We start from the raw sequence: 24,209 nt of genomic DNA on the forward strand, positions 1-24,209 counted from the left end.
AGTTCTGATCTGAATCAGGACCCCATGTACCCTGGAAGCACAGAACTGCCAGGACAAATCTGTGTATGACTATGGGATATACTTGGGAAAAACATAACATGTGGTTAGTTCCTCAGTCACTTCTTATCAACCTGGCCATATGCTAACCATAGCAAGAATATGACTGAAACCCCAGTTCCTGGTGAGATTTGCATGACCTAATAGGGAAGCAGTAGGGCAGAAAACAATCTGCAGTATGAAAAGCTTGGGTTTTTAATTTTGTTGCTGCCATGGCTCCTGATTTACCGGATTACCCTTGCCTGAGGCCTCAATTATAGCGTGTGCAGTTGTTGGAAGGCTCACTTTTTATCATTTAATCAAATAAAGTGCATTTGTGGATTACACAATCATTTTCAGTCCCTGATAATCTTTTTCTGCTTAGCGGTGCACTAGAACTCGGGGACAAACAAAGACATTTATTGCTGTTTTGGAGGCTGTGGCTCCTTGCCAGGAGCTCTTATTCCCCAGAGAGGGGAGTTGTGATTTGTATTACAATGTATCCCAGAGTTCATGAAATATTAGGAGGGGCCCTCCTCCACTTCTTTATAACCATCCAGCAATTTTAAACTTCAGTTCCTAGTTAAATAAAGACACAAATATTAGGAGAGAGAAATACCTTTAACTACCTAGTGGATAATGAAACCACAGGAAGTACTCAGTGCAAGAAGGTTTATGGATAGGGTTGCCAACCTCCAGGTAGTAGCTGGAGATCTCCTGCTATTACAACTGATCTCTAGTTGATAGAGATCAGTTCACCTGGAGAAAATGGTCGCTTTGGCAATTGGACTCTATGGCATCGAAATCCCTCCTCTCTCCAAACCTCACCCTCCTCAGGCTCCGTCCCAAATTTCACCAGGTATTTCCCAACCCAGAGGTGACAATCCTACTTATAGAGGATGCAGAATGACAGAGATTCCGCGGCTCCTTACCTGGTTTTGCTTTTGCATTGGAGTCATGTCATAAAACTGATGGCAAAGGGGTGATTGCTTGGCACCGCCGATCAAGTTATTGGGAAAGTTAAGCCAATAGGCAACTTATTTCTCTATTATAAACTTTTGTACAGACAATTTAAAAATCAAAGTATGAGCGAGGGGAAAAGGAACATGCTTTTCTTCTGTCACACTATGTGTCTGTCACATAATGTGAATGTGTGTGTGTGTAAAGTGCCGTCAAGCCGCAGCCAACTTATGGCAACCCCTTTTTGGGTTTTCATGGCAAGAGACTAACAGAGGTGGTTTGCCAGTGCCTTCCTCTGCACAGCAACCCTGGTATTCCTTGGTGGTCTCCCATCCAAATACTAACCAGGGCTGACCCTGCTTAGCTTCTGAGTTCTGATGAGATGTGAATGGCCTCCGATAAAAGTGGGGGAGGTCTTCTCTTCTGCACCCACTTCCCTTTTCTATTCTGGATTGTCCCCATGTTGGATAGAAAACTGTTGCCACTGATTTGGTGTTTTCTGTTAGGTTGAGGATGAGTGACTCATGAACACAGTACGATGTTCACTGCTACAAATGTTAGACAATTATGCCACAGAAGGAAAACAACAACAACAAAACTTTACTCAACTCTATGCAACATAGAACATTTAGTGCTCTACTTATCCACAGTATCAACTATCCCTGGTCTCAGGAGAATGGCACTCACTCAGGGTGGATTTTTATATATCTCTGATATAACGTTCTCCTTAACCAGAAAGACATGAGAAATGCCGGTCTAGAAATCTACTATCAATTTTACATGATGGCTTCCAGAAAAGATTCAGATATGTACACATCCTGTGTAAGAATGTCCACAGAAATTTCATTCAAATTGTTTTCAGGTTTTGTTCCTCAGTATTTTGTATTCGTTTTCCTTATTGTAGTTATTACTCATCTTTGGATTTATTTCTCTGTTCTTAGTTTCCATTGGTTTTTCTGAGAAATGACTTTCCAGGTGTGAGGGTTTTTTGTTTTGGTTTGTTTTCAATCCCACTGGGATGAAACCCGCTAAGATGATGTCTACACTTTACCCTGCCCAATTTCAGACATATAGAAGAAGGATTTCCCATTGTATCAGCAATTATAATTCCCAATTGCACAGTGGGCACAGAAAGTGTGCATTGGTGTGTTGATTTCTTCCTTTCAATGATACACAGCTGTGGGATAAGAAGATGTGTGTGTGAGAGAGAGAGAGACTATTTTTAAACAAAAATGGAGGGCTAATAAACTTTTACCCACTTTTAGACTTACCTTGCTGTGCTCAGTTCATTTCAGCATTTTGTGTTATCAGAGTCAAGCTGAGAGAAAAAATGCTTGAAGCTCCATGGTAAGTGAGGAAGTGAATAGGGTTTAGCACCCTGCTCCATGTTTTTAAATATTGTGCCACCTCCTTGCTTTCTATACAAAAGATTGGGAGGTTTTTTTCCTTACTCAACTAATACCAGTCGGGGCAGGCAGGGCAATTTGAATCATGGGAAAAGCACTGCTGCTTTTAGATGAAAGTAAAGACATTGACAGTTGTTGATAAGAATGGATGCAAAAGGGAAGTCCAAAGCTGTTTGACACATACATATAATAGGAACATGGAATGTGAGAAGTATGCTGTGGAACGCAGGCAGGATAATGCTGCTGCAGTCGTCTTGTTTGTGGGCTTCCTGGAGACAACTGGTTGGCCACTTTGGAACAGACTGACTGCTGGACTTGATGGACCTTGGTCTGATTCAGGGTGGCTTTTCTTATGCTCTTGTGTTGTTATGAATGAAGGCAAAGTTGAAATTGTAAAACGAGAAATCGAATGTTTAAGCACTGCAATCCTGGGAGTGAGTGAACTAAAGTGGACTGGATTAGGACATTTTCAGTCAGAAAATTACAAAGTGTTTTACTCTGGAAACGATGAACACGGAAGAAATGTTGCTCTAATACTGAGGCAAGAAGTAGCACAAGCAATCAGGAGCTATACTGAAAAGTCTTACCGACTTTGCATTATTGCAGAACTGATACTCTGGACCAGAAGCTACTGTTAGGAACAAATATGGAGAAACAGAATGGTTTCTAATTGGCAAAGGTGTCAGGCAAGGATGTATTTTATCTCCTTATCTCTTCAATCTGTATGCAGAACATATCATTAGGAAAGCTGGATTAGATTTAGATGAAGGTAGAGTGAAAATTGGGGGGAGGAACATTAACAATCTGAGATATGCCAATAATACTACATTACTGGCAGAAAATAGCAAAGACTTGAAATGACTACTGCTGAAAGTTAAAAGAGAAAGTGCCAAAGCTCCTACAGCTGAACATCAAGAAGACAAAAGTAATGACTACAGGAGAATTACTCAACTTTAAGGATGACAATAAGGAAATTGAAATTGTTCATGACTTTCTATTCCTTGGCTCCATCATCAACCAAAAGGGAGACTGCAGCCAAGAAATCAGGAGGAGACTGGGAAGCAGAAGAGTTAGTTTTTATATGCCAACTTTCTCTACCACTTAAGGGAGACTAAAACTGGCTTACAATCCCCTTCCCCTCCCCACAAGGAGGGTGGGTGGTGAGAGAGTGTGACTGGCCCAAGGTCACCCAGCTGGCTTCGTGTGTAGGAGTGGGGAAACAAATCCAGTTCACCGGATTAGCCTCTGCCACTCTTAACCACAAATCAGTGGGTTATAGATCAAATCAAGCCTGAGCGCTCTCTAGAAGCTGAAATAACTAAACTGAGACTTTGGGGGTTACCGCACTTTGTATTCCCAGTGATGTATTAAGAGTTTGAGAATGTTATTAAAAAAACATCTCTTTAAAAGGGGTTTTGGATACCATGGCTTATAAATGGTTGGAAGACGTCTTTACAGCTAAAGGGGCCAAACAAAGTGCGAACAGTATTTTTTATAACATTTTCAAACTCTTAATACATTGCTGGGAATACAAATGCGGTAACCCCACTTCATACTTTGGTCACTGGAAAAACAATAATGCTTGGGAAAGTTGAAGGCAGCAGGAAAAGAGGAAGACCTAACATGAGATGGATCAGCTCAATAAAAGAAGCCATTCTCCTTAGTTTATTCATAGGGTTGCCATGAGTCAAAAGGACTTGATGGCCCTTAATACACACAGAGATTTCCCTGTGATTTCAAAACAACCTCTGCCAAGCAGGAACATCCCAGAATAACAAAACAACTTACATAAATGGGACCTGAGCTTAAACAGAATGAAAAATCCCTCCCCAAAGACAGAGATTTTGCAATGTTAGACAGAAAGTGGAAATACTGTGCACAGAAACGGCAATCCTGGCCATCCTATTCAGTGGGAACCTTTGCTAACTGTTGTGGTTGGATGATGTCCCTGAATGGCACATATCTACTGAGTCTGTCTGTCTGTCTGTCTGTCTCTCTCCTTGCTGTCTAAGGAATTGAAGGAAGACACTGAGGCCCAAAATAATGATAAGATTCAGATTTTCTATTTGTTACCGAATACTGGAAATTATTGCCCATAGTTTAATTATATAAACATTAAAAGAATGAAGTTTGGGTCAGATTCTGATTAGTTATCATCTGAATGCACATTCTTAATATCCAGCAGAATCTTGAAATTCTTCTGATTTTTTTTAGGCAGAAAATCCTAACACTTGAGGTTCAGCTAGGAACCTAAAACACATGAAGGTTTTTTGTTTTGTTTTTTAATGGCTTAGTCTATCAACGTCAGTGTTTTCTCCTCTGAGTGGCAGTAGCTCTCCAGGGTCTCAGGAAGAAGCCATCTGCATCTACAAGTAGCATGTATTCTTGGTAATTCTGCAGATAACTCCTTCAGGCCCGTTTGCTCCAGCTCTCTCCAACACTGCTCAGCTGTTTATACCCCTTTCTTTTCATTGGTGGCAATTTTGGATTCACTGCAGATGCTAGAGACACCACAGCATGTGTAGGCGGAGGTAAAAAGCAAATGCCTTCCGTATATTCTTCTGACAACTTAATTAAAGTAATAAAAGCAATCAGGACAAAAGAAAGATATCAGCCCCAGGGCATATGCCATTCTCAGCTGCATTAGCCAAACTTGAGCCCTAAATTTTGGAGGAACAGCATAGATCCACATATGGGCAGATTTGTCCCAGCACTAGCGAGGCCAGTGAAGCGCAATGTCAGCTCAAGACATTTCACTATCCCAAGTCTCTGCAGTGCCTGTTCTGAGAGGTGTGCCTCTCTGTCATTTCAAGAGATCCCAGGATGCATCTTTTGAATTGCATGTTTTTTCACTGGCACCCCCGTCCCCATAAATACTGTTGTTTCAAGAGGCTGTTTATGCAATTGGGCACTGCCCATTGCATTCTGGAACCTGGCACTCATCTCACCAATTTACGAATCCTTCACATAACATTTTTAATTTGCAAAGCTCTTCCCATCCTTTGTATATGATTGGGCTGAAGGAAAGCACATTTCATTGATTTTCAGGAACAGATTTATTCCTGAGGGATCAATCGGGTTGAATACTAATTGTGCATGTTTCTGTGTATCTCTGTAAGTGAAAAGGGGCTACAAACATTGGCTTGGATCTTATGAATGAGTTCCATGTGCACTAGATGGTCTACCACAGAGCATGCTCCCTCTTCTACTATACCTTCTGTTTGCCCGGGATCAATGGTTTTTAATGGGCCCTTGTGCAAACAGACAGTTTAGTGGAAGAGGAAGACCACTGTATGCCAGAGATTATCTGGTGTACACACGGATCAAAGCCATACTTTTTTAAAATGTGAAAGCTGAACATTCAGAAATGGAGCCTGAAGGACCCTTGAGGGGGCAGGTCCCCCAAGCTCTATCCTATGACAACCCTGGCCCTATCCTGGCTGAAAATACATGAGTGTGATAAACTGTAATAGCATATAAACAGAAAGAAGGAAATCTGAAGATATCTGGCCTGAGTAGAAAACAGGCTATGTCTCCTACTCTTCCATTGTTTTGATGGTTTGTTCCCCTTTCTTCTCCCACTCATAGGGGTGGGGAGGGAATCTGGAAATCCCAGTCACACACACACCCCATCCTCCCTTTGAGGATTCTCAGTGGTTTGAGGAGGATCTCTCTCCTCCTGCCTGCTTCTTCTTCCTTCAACTAACACTGCTCTCAACTTTCCAACTTTTCTGGAATATTTTCAATATTCGTTAATCCATTTTGGTGTGTGTTGAGGGGGAGATGCTACTTTTTCTCTTGGCTAATATACAAACTCGTATATTTCTGTATTTCTGGGACATCCTCAGAGTCTCTTGAGACCTCTATTAATCTGTGAATGGCCTGGTTCTGTCATCCACAAACATGACCAGTTTACTATTATGTGTAGTGATACACATATATATGCCCAGAGGTTCTCTACCTGGAACGTACGATGCATGTGTGCATCCTTAATTAGGTTTGCACAGTTTTACACATGTGTCTCTGTGTGTATCTGCTAGATATGGAATGGATATATGCAGGATGTTCCCAGGTGGATGCCTGAGTCTTCACTCAGTGACAAGTTGCTCAAACTTATTAGAACTGATTCCCAGCATTTAAAACTACCGCTATGAAACAGCTATTTTAGGAAAACAACATAAACCCTTGCTCCTTCTGTTTGCTGTGAATGGCAAGAGCCTTCCTGTAACGAACAATGGGGCAAAGAGAAAGAGGGGGACCAAAACCAAGCAATTATACTTAGAGAAGATGCTGCCTTAAATGACTTTTTCCCCCGATGTGCAAAAGGTCTTGTTTTCTCAAACAATGATAATCCTTTCTGTACAAAGTGCATCATCAGCCATTTCAGTGTCTCCCATTGTGGCCGAGCACCCGATCACTTGACCCGCACAGCACTTTTGTATTAGAACTGCTTGTCGTTACTTCACAGCAGATACCTCTGCGCTTGATCCAGCCTTTTCTATGGGCCTAAATTGCTTGGCAGCTGTGCAGATTACATGATGGGCTGCTGCACAGCAGTGGGAGGGTGGGGAGGCGCTAATGAGGCACTTTGCTCCATTAATTGGTCAGGAGGCTGCTTGATAACAGGTGCTTCTCTTGGCTTTTCAGAAAATTTGGGGGCAAGAGTAAATTGCAAGCACATTATGTTGCTTGCAATTACGGGGTCTCTGATATGTCTGGTGTCCGGAAAGCGCAGATCAATTTTTTTCTCCAGACGATTCAGTTATAACAACATGACAAGTTGTCACAATTGCATGGATAATTTTTCTCCCTGTTGTTATGTTTCCCTTGGAAAAAGCTGTCTCCATCCAAGCAGGGGATTAGGCTTCCAAGCTAGAGCCAAAGCCAGGACTGCAGTAACGAAGGAGGAGGAGGAGGTTGGTTTTTAACCCCAATTTTTCTCTACCTTTAAGGAGTCTCAAACTGGCTTACAATCACCTTCCCTTCCCCTCCCCACAACAGACACCTTGTGAGGAGGGTGGTGATGAGAGAGTTCGGAGAGAACTGTGACTGGCTCGGGGTCACCCAGCAGGCTTCATGTGTAGGAGTGGGGAAACCAACCCGGTTCACCAGATTAGAGTCCTCTGCCCTTAACCACTACACCACACTGGCTCTCATTCCACCTTCCTCCACCACTTCCTCAAGGTGACATATTTTGATACAATCACATTCATCTCAAATCTGGTAACTAATCTGGTAACTAGATATAGGCATTGTAAAAATTGTCATATACTGAGAATGCAATGGGGAACCTGGGGTTTTCTAATTATTAGGGTGATAATCCTGATGAGAACAGACGTAGCGAAGTAGCTGTTTCTGAAAACTGGGACCCAGAAATGCTCTCATTTCAAGTTCACCTTAACAACCAAGCCTCTAGGTGGCCACTAGTCACTCGGCCTCAGCTGCCCCCCACCCCACATTTGCAATATGGAGATGAGAGTACTGACTTATCTCACAGATATATAGTTACTCAGAAAACATACTAGAAATGCTAGAACACTTAAAAGGATACTCTGTAAATACTAAATAGGATGCTGGTTTGAAAACCAATGGACTTTGTTATTTCCACTTAGGTTGTCTTCACTTCAGGGATAATTTCAGTGAGATATTGTGTGATGATAAAAGTATTCATGATTATGACATTAAAATGCAATATGTTTACTAGGAAGCAAGGAACTATGTACGTTAAAATTGCACATTAAACTTTATTTGACAGTGGAAGGACTCCAAACACCATGGAAAGAGCTCGCTTATTCAGATTCTTTGCTTATTTCTGTGCCATTAATGTATTGTTCATGTAATGTAAAGCAAGCACACCTATTTTCTTCCATCAAATATTGGGGAGTGAGGACACAATCGCTAATGCATTTCTGCTGCTACCAGTTTCCCTGGCAGTTGACCACATTAGAAGTTGCTAGGCAACCACACACAGGCCTATAACCATGGACTAGCCTCATATGGTCAGGATGAGAAGCACCAATGGCATCTGGTAAAAAATGACCCTCATTTTACCTTTGTTTATGTGTCAAGTGTGCAGGTAGGGTTGCCAACCTCCAGGTAGTAGCTGGAGATCTCCTTGGATTACAAATAATATCCAGGTGTCAGAGATCAGTTCACCTGGAGAAAATAGCCCCTTTGGAAGGTGGCATTATAGCCCACTGAAATCCCTCCCTCCTCCCCCAAACTCCACCCTCCACAGGCTCCACCCCCAAATTCTCCAGGTATTTCCCAACCCAGATCTGGCAACCCTATATGCAGGTCTGTCAAGTTACTGCAGGTTGGATAGGCAATACTTAACAGGAGCAGAGGAGGAAACGAGCAGGAAGCACGAACAGAAACACCATAGGCCTAGTTCATAGGTAGCAGAGGAGAATCAGGCAGCAATGAGGCAGCAGACATCTGAGTTTGTATAATGGACCATACCACTTCAGATCACAGGTGGATAATCATAGAGAATCATACTGTGGAATACTCCCCTTTGTTTAAAGAGCTCTGAAAACAAACAAAAAAACCAATGTAGCATGCAAGGAAAGGTGCATTTTTAATGCAAAGGAACATTCAACACTGGACACTGTGGCTTGGAACAATGGAAATTATCACTGATGAGACTATTGTTGCCGATTCTCCCTCCCACTACTCCCCTAGGAGTGCCAAGTGGTGGGGCATTTGGGGTTGCAGCAGGAGGTGAGGAAGTTCCACTCCACTGATGGAAAGCCTTTGCATCAACCGTTTTTTTCCATCATATCTAACCCAATGCACAGTTCATGTGGATTCATTTCAATTGGTACAGCCTTGGGATGTGGACAAGCGACTTAGAGGCCTACCACTTGCTCACTGGACCCCTGCCCTTCATGACTGCTAACATCTGGGAAAGGGAAAATGGCTAAATAGCGGTTGTTCATTATAAATGGCTCTCTCCTTTTTTTTTTTTTTTTTTTTTGAAGGTCTGCTCCTCTAGGGTTGCCAGCCTTCAGGTGGGTCCTGGAGGTCTCCCAGAATTACAACTGATCTCCAGGCTGCAGTGATCAGTGCCTCCAGAGAAAATGGCAGCTGTGGAGGGCACATTCTAGGGTATCAGATCCCCACTGAGCTGAGCTCCCTCCCCTCCTCAACTCTGCTCTTCCCAGGCTCCACCTCAAAATCTCCAAGGATTTCCCAAACCGGAGCTGGCAATCCCAAACTCCCACAGAGGCAGTAGGAAGACCATTGCTTAAAAAGCCACCTCTTTCATACAGCCATTCTATCCAACCTATAATCCTATTTCCAATTTGCCATTTCTGAATAAAGTCTTAGAAAAAGTAGTGGCCAAACTCTGCCTACTCTGGGCTTGTTTGGATGAATCTGCCTATCCAGCTCCCTTTCAAGGTGGATTTTGACCAGGACAAAACTGCCTGGGTCACCCTTCGAGATGATCTATATCAGTCTATAGATGGGTAATGCGTCCCTGATGGTTCTCCTGGACCCTTTAGTGGTACTTGATACTCGTAGCCATGGTATCCTTCTGGGCTACATACCCAGCATAGGGTTAGGAGATACAGACCCCCATAGCATTTCAATCTTTCTTCTAGGGCAGGTTCCAGAAGGTACTGATAAAGGATTAGCCACTGGTCTATGGGGTTCTTAAAAGTTTTATTTTATCCCCTCATTGTTTTAATAGCTACATCAACTTTTTGGGAGAGGTCATCTGGAGTTTTAAAACACAATGTCAACAATGTGTACATGACACACATCTCTTAAATCCAGGGAGGTAGTGGAAGTACTGATCTAATGCGGGAGTTACTGAAGGGACTGGCTGCGGATTAATAAACTGAAATTTAACCAGACAAGATAGAAATGCTATGGTTTGAAAATAAGGCAGATGAGGCAGTAGGTTGTGGCTAGTTGTGGATGGGGTTCCAATCCCCTTTGAAAGAGAAGGTATACAGTTTGAAGGTCCTCTTAGATGCCTCATTGTCCATGAAGGGTCAGATGGCAGAAGTAACCAGGAATACCAATAACCAGGAGTTTTCTCATCTTAGAGCAATTCACCTGCTCTGGCTATTCCAGGAAAAAGGCTTCTCTGATCACAGTTATATATACGATAGTAAAATTCAGGTTAATCCTGGTATGTTCCCCAATCCCCAGAGAACTCTTCAATCATCAAATAGCAACCTTCTGGTGGTCCCTGGCCCAAAGAGTGTCCAGCTGGCCTTGACCAGGGCCTTTTCTGCCCGGCACCCTGCCTGGAGCAATAGCCTCTCCAGTGAGACCAGGGCCCTGAGGGACCTTAAAGAGTTCTGCAGGGCCTGCAAGACAGAGCTAGGCTTATGGTTGAGGCCAGCTACCGTTTCCTTTTCTATAAATGCTGGCCTCCCTAACCCTCCCCTGCCAATCCCCCCTCTTTACCATCTTTGTGGAGATTTATTAGTCTGCTCGCCTGGCTGTAACTATATGCTGCAATTTGGGGCACTTTTTGTTCTTTATTTATTGATTTTGTAGGGCTGTTTTAATTGTTTTAAAATGTTTGATTCTATTTTACTGTATGTTGTAATACTACGTGAGCCACTCTGAGCCCGGCCTTGGCTGGGGAGGGTAGGGCAGAACTTTAATTAATTAATCAATCAATTAATTAAAGTGCTCTGTGTGAGGCTGTCCTTTAAAGTGGGTTGGAAGCTGCAGCTAGTTCGGAACACAGCCACGATAGTACTTACTGGAACCCAGTAGAATGAGCCTGTGACTGCTGTCCTGTTACAGCTACATTCACCTCCAGTTTTCTTCCAGACACAATTCAAGGTGCTCACTTTAAGCCTGAAGGCCTAAACAGCTTTGTTCCACAGCAGCTAAAGGACCATCTCCTCCCACATCAACCTGCCTGAACACAGAGATCACTTACTGGTAATGCATCCCTCCTGTGGGAATCTGCTTTGGAGGGTAGTTGTGGAAAGCCCTCTTCTGCCCCAGGAACTGATGTTCACACTGCCTCTTTTGGCTTTCTGCAGAAAGGTGAAAACATTTCTGTTCCAGAAGACTTTGGATTCACTGATCAATGATGGTCCCTGGCTCCTCTTTTAGTTTGTTTTTGTTACATTCTCTTGTGTGTGTTTTTAAATATAATTAAAAATAATGTTAAATGCTTGTAAGCACCATGGAGATCTTCAGTAAGGTCAAACAGTAGCATAAAATGGAACTAGCTGAATAATAAAAACCCACCGCCTGCCATTTACCTTTTTAGCATTCTTTCACCACATTTCTACCTCTGACAGCACTAGTGGTAATGCAGGAAAAAATGAATCTATGCCAGGCTCACAGACCTTGGCTTGGCCCTAGGGTTGCCAACCTCCAGGTAGTAGCAGGAGATCTCCTGCTATTACAACTAATCTCCAGCCGTTAGAGATCAGTTCACCCAGAGAAAATGGCTGCCTTTGGCAACTGGACTCTATGGCATTGATGTCCCTCCCCTCCCCTAAACCATGCCCTCAGGCTCCGCCCCAAAAATCTCCCACCAGTGGCAAAGAGGGACCTGGCAACCCTACTTGGACCTCCTGAGGTACGTGACATTGTATGCCTATGACGCAGGAGACTGCACTTTCTTGAAAGCAGGCTCTCCCAAACCCAGATCAGACTTGACCTGAGGATGCTTACCTAGCTGGATTTTGAGGCTCATTCAGGATTCAGTGGCACAGTACTTTTCATTAGGCTCAGATAATTCACTCCTCCTTTTGTGCGTGCGTGCTAATATTACACAAACTGTAAAACTATAAAGCTAGTGTAATGCAGTGGCAACCTGTGTGCAGTAAGACAGAAGACGCAACAACAGTATTAACTCAGTCATATTAGAAATATGTAGCATTTTATATTCTTCACTTCTGCATTTAATGCATAGCTCAGTACATTACTGTTTATGTTCAGTGTAAAGTGTATACCATAAAATGAATATATGCCATAAAATACACAGGATGTGTGTAATGGGGGTAAGTTAATACTGGCTGTAACTGCGTTAACCTATGCACAGCTTAAGGATTTTTAAAAAAATAAGTTTTACTGCTGCTTTTTTAAAAGGGGGGCCATCAACTGAGAATAAAATTGTATTTGAGAACTTGTCTCTGAGATAAAAGCTCTCCTGTCTCCAATCCCTTTATTTTCTTGATCACCTGGCTGTTAACAGCATTGGATATGACCTTTTTATGGGAGCTACTTCAGAGTTTTGCAGTCTATAATATGGCTGGATTGGGCCCATCATATTGCTTATCCCTACCTTTTTTATATATTCAGCAATCACACGTTAAGGTTACTGTGTAGCAGCTGTGGTTGTGAATCCGTCCCTTGTCCTCCTCCTGCCTTTTATCTACCAACTGTCCTTCAATGTTGATTGACTCATATTTTGTTTAAGGCATTTACAGTAGTCTAAGCTACAAGGGACACAGCAAGGAGAACTCTTTGCCCAAGGCTGTTTTCATAGATAGTCATCAACCCCCCCCCCCCACATGCATTAGAATGTCCTTTGCTAGAACAAATTACCCACCAAACTAGGTAAAGGGCATCAGAAACAAGTGTAATATCCAAAGCAGAAAAGGCTTTATGTAAAAATACAAAATAGGCACATACAAAATAATAATCAGAGCAACCATTAGGGTTGCCAGCAGGCCTGGAGAAAAATGTCCTGACCTTTTAATAGAGGCTTCATGAGATGTTATTTACTTGATGATGCTATTTACCTCCATGCCCTGAAATGCTTCTGCTGCCCGTTTCCACATATTGAGCTTTTATTATATGGATAGGACATTTTTTCTCCAGGCAGGTATGGACTCCAGCCACCATCACCACATGTCAACAGTCAAGCCCATCTGTTTATCATTCTAGTAGAAATAGCCCCTCAGGCTGAGGGTGGAACTACACATTACCTTAGCAATTTGCTGGTCAGTGATATTATGTTAGCAAGGTGTTTGCACAGGATAATTGAGAATGGGAGAAAAGTGCTTAACACCCCCCCCACACACACACACACACATTTCCCCTTCACCCCCACTTAGTTCTGGCATTTGGGAGAATGGGCAGAAATTACAGCTGGGGAGGAATTTCAGGGAAAAAATAAGCACCCCCCTTTCTCATCCACAGATCTTTCTTTACAAATGCTTCCTGGCCCCACTTTAGTGTTATGAGGCAGGCACCTGGGCAGTTGAAGGTTTTCATTGTATGGAGGTAAATTAGATCCCATTTCACCTCTATTAAAGGGACAGAACATTTTTATCCGGACTCATTGGCTATTGCAGTGTCCAGATACATCATATATAGATCTATATGAGCACAGAAGAATCCAGTTCGAAGTTATTTTGTAATGATGGGAACAGGACGTACAACTATCATGATATTGGTAACAACCATCAGCTTGTAACTTCTGAATTTTTTCTCTTTAAAATAAAAATTCCTTCTGCCCTCTTGGGAGAATGACCATGTCTGTGACTGGGTCTGTGGGCCACTTGAAAAGATTTATAAATCACCATCTCACAGGAAGTCCCTCCTTTACAGATCTCTCCCTGAAATTTCCTGGTCTTCTTTGGGCATTGGGAAGAACCAGATCTCTGATAATTGAAAACTTTGCTGCTTCTGTATGTCCTATTCCTCTGCCCACAATGCAGCAAAAACATCTGAAATTAAGAACCAAGAGGACAGGGCAGACTGATGCACAAGGTTGCTGGTTGCGCTTACTGCTGATGCAAAATGGGGGGCAGGACCATGTAGAAGTTGTGGTGATGCCACAGCTATACTTAAGCGTCCGGCCCAAGCGTGTCATGCATCTGGGAACACAACATGCTCAGCTTCCATGTGGCCTGTTTCCTGTATGCGTAGGCCTGCAGCCACCAACGTCAATGTGTTTTGATTGATGACTAGTTTGTCACATTGATCTATATCCCCTTCTGGTGGTTGTAGTTAAAAAAAAAACGAATCCCCGAAAACAATACATTTGAAATGTAATCAATGTCTACTACTAATGGCTGGGGACTACTCCAGGGAATGAAGTTTTACACTATTCTTTTTTTATGTTTCTTGGTAATTGGGCAGCAGGCATAAAGCAGCCTGCCCTAGTGGCTGGAGGCTGGATGAACAGATCAACAATCAAAGGAATGAAACAACTGATAGCCTGCCAGCACAAGGAGCGGGAAAGATCAAATTGTTTTTCAGATGCAGAAAGAAAATAATCATTCCCATTTATGGGGCAATTAACTTGGGGTAATGCATTCTCCCTGCCTTGTGCATCTGGAAGTGCTTTCCTCAACAACACATGCAATGATGATTGACATCCAAGCCCCTACTATCTCATCAGCCCAGACAATGGGTAGAGTAGAGAAGGGAGACTAATGGGTAATAGTTTAGTCAAGAACACTTTCCTGGGAGTAAGCCCCCTGAGTAGACTTCAGTAGGATTCTGAGTAGACCTGTTTAGGATGGCAATGTCACAGTGCCATCAGGTGCCTTTACCCTTCATAGAATCATAGAGTTGGAAGGGACCACAAGGGTCATCTAGTCCAACCGCCTGCACAATGCAGGAAATTAACAACTACCTCCCCCCACATCCCCAGTGACCCCAACCCTCCCCCCGCCATGCAGGATACCACAATCAAAGCACTCCCGACAGATGGGCATCTAGCCTCTGCTTAAAGACCTCCAAAGATGGGGACTCCACCACCCTCCAAGGCAGCACATTCCACTGTCGAACAGCCAAAGTCCGTTGAAGTCAACAAGCCTAGAAGGGTCACTGTTCAGGATTACGCTGCAAGATCATATGTTGGCTGAGTTTTTAATGACATATATCACTAGAAAGAACACATTCGAAGTCGCAGTTAGCCAGGAGCTCTGAGGTTTGAAGGTTTGTTTTATTTAATTATTGCATTTATCTTTGCCTTTCTCCCCAATGGAGAACCCAAAAGGCTTACATCATTCCCTTCTCCTCCATTTTATCCTCACTGGATGTTGGGAGCAGCACATGGAGGAGCCCTTAACTCCTTCCTCACCCCCAAATTAAGGAGGAAACATTGCCACTTGTTCTTGTCATTGCCACTTGTGATTATACCCCTTGATTCCATACTGTGGGGTTTGAACTATAGTTGATGTGAGTTGGAGCCCGGATTATAAATGTTAGGCTCCAATACAGTCTTTTCAAAAGCTTGAGGGATGGGAGTCCCAATCAGGGTGCATAAAGCTGTTCAGCAGAGTACTTCTATGAACCAAGTACTTCTATGAACCAAGTGATCAACAGATGTGACATTGCCATTCTAAAAACAGGTCTACTCGGAACCAACAGATTAACAGATGGGCAGAATATGCTGCTCACTTTTGGAAGTATGAGGACCTGCATTACTTTCTTCTCTTCAAGGGCCCATGTTTCTCAATAACTGCCAAAGCAGCATTGACTGTCTAACTGACAGTAGGGTACATGTGTTTATATCTCTGATTCACAACCCTGACTTGCATACAGTCATAGAGTTGGAAGAGGCCTTGTAGGTCAACTTCTAGTCCAACCTCCATCTCAATACAGGAAATCCAAAGTGAGAGCATTCCTTACAAATGGATGCCCAGCCTCTGCTTCAAGGCCACTAGCAAATGAGAACCCATCCACCCTAGGTTCTGTTGTGATTTTCCTTATATTTCATTTTCCTGTGGGGAAGTAAAAGAGGAGTTCATTGGCCCTTCAGAATTCCTCATGTGATAAATATCACTGTATGCAGATGTCAGAGGTGTGGGTTGAGCCTCAGTATTCACAACTAGTGAGGCTCAAAATGCTCAACAGGTTTAGTAAGTGAACCAGTCAAAAATGTCAAGAGGGGACCTCCTACCCTGAGCCAACTAGGCACCCTTATTTCTTAGGACTGGGCCAGGGACAGGCCATAAGAACTTTCCTTGATAGTCAGGGCTGCCGTATTTCCAGATGAAGTTTCAAAAATATGAGTGGAAAACTGGATTCCCCCCCCCCTTAAAAAGGTAAAGGCCCTGTGCAAGCACCGGGTCATTCTTGACCCATGAGGTGACATCACAGCCTGACATTTTCTAGGCAGACTTTGTTTACAGAGTGGTTTGCCAGTGCCTTCCCCAGTCATCTCCCCTTTACCCCCAGCAAGCTGGGTACTCATTTGACCGACCTCGGAAGGATGGAAGGCTGAGTCAACCTTGAGCCTGCTGCCTGAAACTGACTTCTGTCGGGATTGAACTCAGGTCATGAGCAGAACTTTTGACTTCAGTACTGCAGTTTACCACTCTGCACCACGGGGCTTTTTTTTCTTAATCTACAGAAATGTTTAGAAATTACTCCATGTAATCCCCTTGTACTCCCCGTAATTTCCTAATTTTCCTATTTCCCCCTTACTTATGCCATTTCATTCCTTCAGTAAACTCATCAGAATACTTTTAAGAACCCAGCTGCATCTTTCACTCAGGAGGCCTCTGTCCCCTTAATGGAGAATGATGCTTCTTTGGGTGTGAAGGTGTGAAATTCCCACCCCTTTCTTCCCAAACCCAAGGCCCTGGGACTGGCCCTTGCCATTTCAGGAGGAAATTCCAACTAGTCTCAGGTGGGAAATGGGGGCTGTGCCAATTAGTATCAATTTCACCAACATGAATTTTGCTCAGGAGCACCAAGTGCTGCTTGAGTAATGTGCTGCCCTTGCAGGGACACATGAGGAGCTGAAGCCCCAGGAGTTTTGGCTGAGTAACTCTGCTACACCAAGGGAATATTGCAGGTAGATGTATTAGAGTCAAAGATTTCTCTTCACCTTGTCTGGGATCCATTTCCTTAGCCTTTCCACCATGAGTCTGCTGTTTGCAGTGCCTATTGCAGCTGCCATGCCTGTGACCCCTTTGCGTCCCCCCTTCCTCTGAGCTCTTTACATTCCAGTTCTTATTTGATTAAAAATCTTCTTTAACCTCCTGTTTCATTCATCTTCAGTGTATCAATGACACTTCTGACTTGCTGGTTTATTTTGTGCCCTCGGTCTGTGCTGAAGGTTGCATTGATCAACAGGAAGGTGAGTTTATCAAGTGGCTCATCTCAGTAAATGCCCCTGTTCCCTTTCCTTGACTGGAAATTTTCTCCTCAGACCCATTTATTGCTATATTCATCAGGCCCTCATGTCTCTGTGGACTGTTGTGTGTGTGAAGTGCCACCAAGCCACAACTAACTTATGGCAACCCCTGGTGGGGTTTTCAAGGCAAGAGATGTTCAGAGGTGGTTGCCATTGCCATCCTCTGCATAGTGACCCTGATAGTCCTTAATGATCTTCCATTCAAGGATTGACCATGCTTACCTTCTGAGATCAGACCAGATCGGGCTAGCCTGGGATATCCTGGTCAGGGCACATGGACTGTTAGAAACAGAAATATGTATGTTGGAAAAAAAACAGTTAATTCTAAAGGTTTTTTGGGGGGAGTTTGCCGTCAAGACACATCTGACTATGGTGAACCTGTAGGGTTTTCAAGGCAAGAGACGTTTGGAGGTGGTTTGCTATTGCCTGTCTCCACGTCCCAACCCTGGTATTCCTTTGAGGTTGCCCATCCAAATACTAACCAGGGCTGACCCTGCTTAGCTTCTGAGATCTGATGAGATCAGGCTAGTCTGGACTATCCAGGTCAGAGGACTAAAGCTTTTACTTGCTGATAATGGTTCTTAAGTTATCCATTACTCCCATTTACCCTGCCATGCCCATAACTGCAGAGGCTAAAGTGTGATTTGATTCAGAATCACTTAAGCATAAAGGTGATTATAATCTTGAAGAATTCACCCACAGCAAAAGGGAAACTTGGGTGGGCACAGGAAAGGGGGGTGGGATTTGAAGCACTGCCAGTTTTGGAGGGCAACATATGGTTTTGATCTGCTGAAAACATTCTTTAAGTGACAGCTGTCATGTCACAAATGAAAACAGCTTTACAAAATACTTCAGCAGTGTGAGTCAGTGCTCTAGGTGGGACAGTAAACCCACTGACCCCTTCCCTGGTTAAGGTCCAGGTCAGGCAGCTGGGCTCTTTCTTGTTACAAAGCCGAGGGTTCTTTAACGGATACAGTATGAGTCGTAGTGGCTCAGGGAAAAAAGTCTCACCTCCTGGATGTGGAGAAAGGGATAAAGAAATTGCCTAGATATACGAGCTGGTATAGCTTTAGCAAAGGCAAGCAGAGAAAATAGCAGGGAGGAGCATTCATATTCCAGAATAAAAATGAACAAAAAAAGGCAAGGATTGAAGAAAGGGAGAAAATAGCTGCCTGGAGCCACATTAAAGACCTGCCACCTTCTAATCCCGCCTTCTCCTTTGAAGAGCTATGATTGGCCTCTTTGATCCCAACACTTGGTAACCAGACAGTGAGTCCTGCCAATTATTTACCCCCTTTAGCCTCTCTCCCAATATAATTGATTTATTTCCTTTGCAGCTGATCAAAAGCCATGGGAGCTTTGAAAGCTAGGGAACAAAATCAAATGCTTTAAAAAATTATTTAATAAAAGCACCCTTGAAAAATTGGAGACATTAGTGAGGAAATAGGCAAATCCACCTTTCCCTCCCCAAAGGCAAAGCAACAGAAGTTCCTGACATTCTGTTTGCAGCCCAGGAAAAAAGAATGTGCCACTGGGACAGAGCTGGGGAAGGCAGGGGGAGCCAAGGAGGTAATCATTTGTAAACAGCCGGGTGTGTGTGTGCTTCTGTGTAGAAATCTGAGTTTTCTATGAAGGGGAGGTAGGCCAATTTCTTCTCTGTCTTGTGCAGGGCTAGAGCCCAGCAATCACAGAGAGATCTCGCTGAAACTCCAACCCTTTCCTTCAGTCTCACCTTCTGTTGCCTAATTAAGGTATGAAGGAGGCGGGGGTCACTTTGAAGGACCAAATAGCTCCAGAAGTTATGAAGGCAAGCCACAATACATGCAGACTGCAAAACCAAAAAGCAGTTCATAAAATGGAGAGAAGATCTGTTTGCTGGGAGTCATCCAACAGCTTCTGTTGCAAGTGCGTTCCTTTGCCCAGAGCAGGCAAATTAAAACTTCACACACACTTTTGTTGTGGGTTCACAACACTTTGAACATTCCTTTCTCAAAGGGGCTTGTAGGGCAGGGGCCCTTGTGATTGGAACCTTGAACTTGGGGACTTCTGATGCAGCTAGGGTAGCTGGAGATCTCCCACTATTACAACTGATCTCCAGCCGATAGCGATCAGTTCCCCTGGAGAAAATGGCCGCTTTGGCAATTGAACTCTATGGCATTGAAATCCCTCCCCTCCCCAAACCCAGCCTTCCTAAGGCTCCGCCCCAAAAACCTCCCGCTGGTTGCGAAGAGGGACCTGGCAACCCTAGACAAAGCCATGAGTGCAGTGATAGTAATTCTCTTTTGTATTGCCACTGGTCACTCCTTGTCACATTGCAAGGGCAGAACCACAGGCTGCTTATGGGATATTTTAAACAGTCCAGCCGAGTAGAGTTGCCAGCTCCAGGTTGGGGAATTCCTGGAGATTTTGGGGGTGGAGCCTGAGAAGAATAGGATTTGGGGAGGGAAGTGATCTTAAGCAGGCCATAGAATCCACCCTCCAAAGCAGCCATTTTCTCCAGGGGGACTTATCTCTGTAGTTTGGAGACAAGTTGGAATTCTAGGAGATCTCCAGGCCCCTCCTGGAGGTTTCAAAAGTAATACAGCACCCTTGCTCAACTCTTATTCCAAGCAAAAAATAAATGAATCTTTTCAGAGCACAATCTTTGTCTGTTATTTGTCAATAAGTTCAAAAGCACAACAGTGTTCACATTAGACTTCCAATCATATATACTTATGGATGAAACAAAACAAAACACAAGGAAAACCCTCCTGGAGGTTGGCAGCCCCACAGCTGAGGCAGGAGAGATGCTAGTTCACACTGGGAGATTCTCCAGAAATCGTAAACCATAGCAGGCTACCAAGAACTTAACAGCTAGTCCTTCCCTACAAATGAATTGTTTAGTGCTTCTGTGGTAATTGGTCTCTGAAATGAAAGGTGGTGAGGCTCAACTCTGCCTGGAAGCTGCAGCCTCTGATGCCAGATCTGCAGAAGCTGGCAGCAGTAATTCAGAACCAAGAGCAATACCCTTGATGCATTTTATGTTCTAAGGACTGCACGCTGCAATTGAAAGGTAGGATCCAAATGTTCTGCAGTAATAAATACTGAAATAATTAGGGACCACTCTTGTTACTTGGCATGTTCTAGTACTAAGCCTGAGTAGCAAATGCAGAATCCCTGGCCAATTCCTAATTCAAATTGACTTCTGAGATCCACAGTAATCTTCTGGTATAGAGTAATGGCCTCTCCACTCACCCTCATATCTTAGTTCATCTCTACTCTACCTATGTACACCTTATTCAGTAGCTCACCCCAAAATGAACAATTCAGCGATCTCATTAAATTATGTAATTAATTGCCAAAAAAGGCTATCTGGAGAAATTAGTAGTGACACCCCTGGAAGATTCAGTAATATTAGGATCTACTCATTTTAGGCCACTTGGGGTGTGTGCGTGTGGGGGAGGTCAGCCTCATTGAAAACCGTGAGGCCGATGTGGAAGGACATACTGTTCTTGATCCATTTGTTTTCAAAGAATGTGAACCCATTGTATTCTGACATCTTGGATTTCCTCAGAATGGGTTGTGATTCTCAAATGGATTGCAACTTAAAATACCACTAAATTCTGTATGACTCAGAAGATTAATTCATAAGGTGGATTCTATAGCGCTGAAAGGTTAAGGAGACAATATGAACTTAAAGCTCATAGGAATTGGTGATGTGTGTTCAGTTAGGTAGGTACTTAGGAAGTGGTTTGGTCCAGATGCAATTGCTGTTCTGTGGACCCTACATCTATATTAAAGCTGCTGAAGAGAATAAGTTAGCTACCCAAAATAACAAAGGCTGTTTTACCCGTATTTGAAAGAGCAGAAGTAATGAGAACTGATACTGGTCAGGAAAAGTGGAATAAGTAAATGAAGGAAATGTCAATTAATGTCAGAGAAGAGATGAACCTATCAATCTGACCCTTGTGACAGTGGCTTCCATTCCCATTGCATCTTCTTTTGTACTCATCACTCTTAAGATCTAGTTAAAAAAAACCTTGACAACATTGAGTTATCCTGGGTTCATGGGCTCATTTATCATGAAAATCAATGCTTGCGAGATTTGTGAAAAGTGCTGGCTCTAATTCTCTTTAAACAGATATTTTTTCTATAATGAAGTTTGGCTTACAGGAGCATTTTTGTTTCAGATCATAGTCGTATTCATGGTGGGAAGGAGAAACTGAGTACGTTATTTCTGACATTGCTGCAGTGGTAAACAGGGTTGCAGTCACCTGTAAAAGTTGTTCATCGAGTGGTCTTCTGTGCAGGCACACCTTGGGACTGCTTCTGCAGGCCAGCCATGGAAAATATTTTCAAAGCTTTCTAGCATTCTAGGAGCACCTCTCCTCCCTCTGGCGCTTTCCCACCGAAACAATCACATGATCAGTAGGAGGAGTGCTACTCCCTCAGTTCTCCCCATGCAGCCGCCAGAGACCCCAAGAAACTAAGTTGCCAGAGAGTTCACTGTAGGAAAGGACAGAGGGATGTGTACCAGCTCAGAAGTCCACTCAGTGACAACAGATACAGGTTTTCACTGTCATGGCTTCTGTGTAGGGTTGCCAACCTCCAGGTAGGGCCTGGAGATCTCCTGGAATTACAACTAATCTCCAGACAACAGAGATCAGTTCCCCTAGAGAAGATGGCTGCTTTGGAGGATGGAGTCTATGGCATCATATTACGACTGAGGTCCTGCCTCCTCAAACCACACCCTCCTCCCCAGGCTCCACCATGAAATCTCCAGGAATTTCCCAACATGGAGTTGGGAAGGAGGCAGATGTGAAACTCTCACAGGAGGAGATCATGGAGGACTACCTTCCCAACAGTTGTTTAGCATCCTATATTGACATCACAGAGCTGCTTTATATAGAAGTGGGGAGCTCCCTATAAATGTCCCAGTTGAAATACAAGCAGAAACATGGCAAAGAAATACAGCATTCTGGTGGAGAGAGCCATGGTACATAATGTGGCATTGAACAGCCATTCACTCAAGAAAGAGTGTGACAGCCTTCACCAACACACAAGGACAGGTTGTGTGAGGATGCTGACCAGTCCTTCTTAGAGCCTGAGAGACCAATACAAAGTATCGTTGGGTCCCTAGCAGACCAAAAATGCAAGAGAAGTCACATTCAAGGAATGTAAGGAGTGCCCACATGTTTGACATCAGAAACAAGTGTAAGGGTAGTGCTTTGAGACATGAGGACTGAGAGACAATTGCTGGTAGGGAGTCTTGGCTAGGGCATCAGGCACCCAAACATTGTGAAACTTCCTCAATGAAGGGGGCATAGGTTAGAACCCACAATGTCCTCACTCTACACTTGGAAGCACTGCATACTAACAAAATTATTTATAAATTACGCACCAGGGAAGCAGCAGAGAATGAAGCACCAGGGGGAAATCAACAAGGAGTTATACTTCTGTTTGTAATATCCTGAGAAATCCAATAAGGAAGAGGAAAGTGTAGACAGTTTGAGTCCCAACCAGTGGCTGTGGCTCAGTGGTAGAACCTCTGCTTGGCATGCAGAAGGTCCCAGGTTCAATCCCCGGCATCTCCAGTTAAAGGGACTAGGCAAGTAGGTGGTGTGAAAGATCCCTGCCTGAGACCCTGGAGAGCCACTGCCGGTCTGAGTAGACAATACTGACTTTGATGGACCAAGAGTCTGATCCAGTATAAGGCAGCTTCATGTGTTCAACAGCACAAGAAGCAGGGCCTCAGTAAAGACTCTCTTCCACTTGGAGGTGCAAGATATGGTAGTGAAAGAGTGGCGCTTGCCACTCAGAAAAATCTGAGACTACGGCTACAATGCAGGGAAGGAGCTAATCAAAACTACTGAAGTTGTCAGCTGAAGCGAGAATAAGCAGATCAGCACCATAATAATGAAAGCAGTGAAGCCAAAGAAAGTATGGGCTGTATGCACCATAAATTAAACTTGTGCAACTTGCAGAGCAATCCACCCAGCAAAACGACCAAGGAAAAAACATGGAAACAGACTACCTTGCCAATGGATGATAAGGGCATTCCCCAATGACAGGGGGTCACTGTCAGGAAAGGAGCAAAAAAAGAAACAGGGCATGGAATGTCCCACAGAGGGTTGTCAGGTCTCTCTTTACCACTGGCAGGAGGTCTTTGGGGGCAGAGCCTGAGGAGGGCGGGGTTTGGGGAGGGGAGGGACTTCAATGCCATAGTCAAATGGCCAAAGCGGCCATTTTCTCCAGGGAAACTGATCTCTATCGGCTGGAGATCAGTTGTAAAAGCAAGAGATCTCCAGCTACTACCTGGAGGTTGGCAACCCTACCCACTGTGCGGCAAGGCAAATTGCCCAGGCCTCCGAACAGAATATATGGGAGTTGGCCCCTGTTAGCTGAGGAAAATGTAACTGCAATACATTCCATGACAGTGCAGAGCATTTGCACTAAAAGAAAAAAAAAGACAAAGTCAAGTAAGGTACATCTAGTGCTCTAAGTGAAAGTAGTGGTATGACAAACTAATTTTGCAGAAGAGTAGGAGCCACTGGGAGACACATGTGCACAAGCAGGGTCCCCACACTATAGGGGAGGAAGCCTCTGAGATGGCACTAACTTCCAGGACCTCAGAGTCAAAAGGAGTGCCCTGAGGAAAATATGCAGTGCTGAGATCACCAGAATGATGCACATTAGCTCTGTCAAAAAGAAAGAAAAACAAATCTGGGCATCCCCTG

Source organism: Euleptes europaea, chromosome 1, assembly GCF_029931775.1.
Source record: "Euleptes europaea isolate rEulEur1 chromosome 1, rEulEur1.hap1, whole genome shotgun sequence".
Taxonomy (NCBI): domain Eukaryota; kingdom Metazoa; phylum Chordata; class Lepidosauria; order Squamata; family Sphaerodactylidae; genus Euleptes; species Euleptes europaea.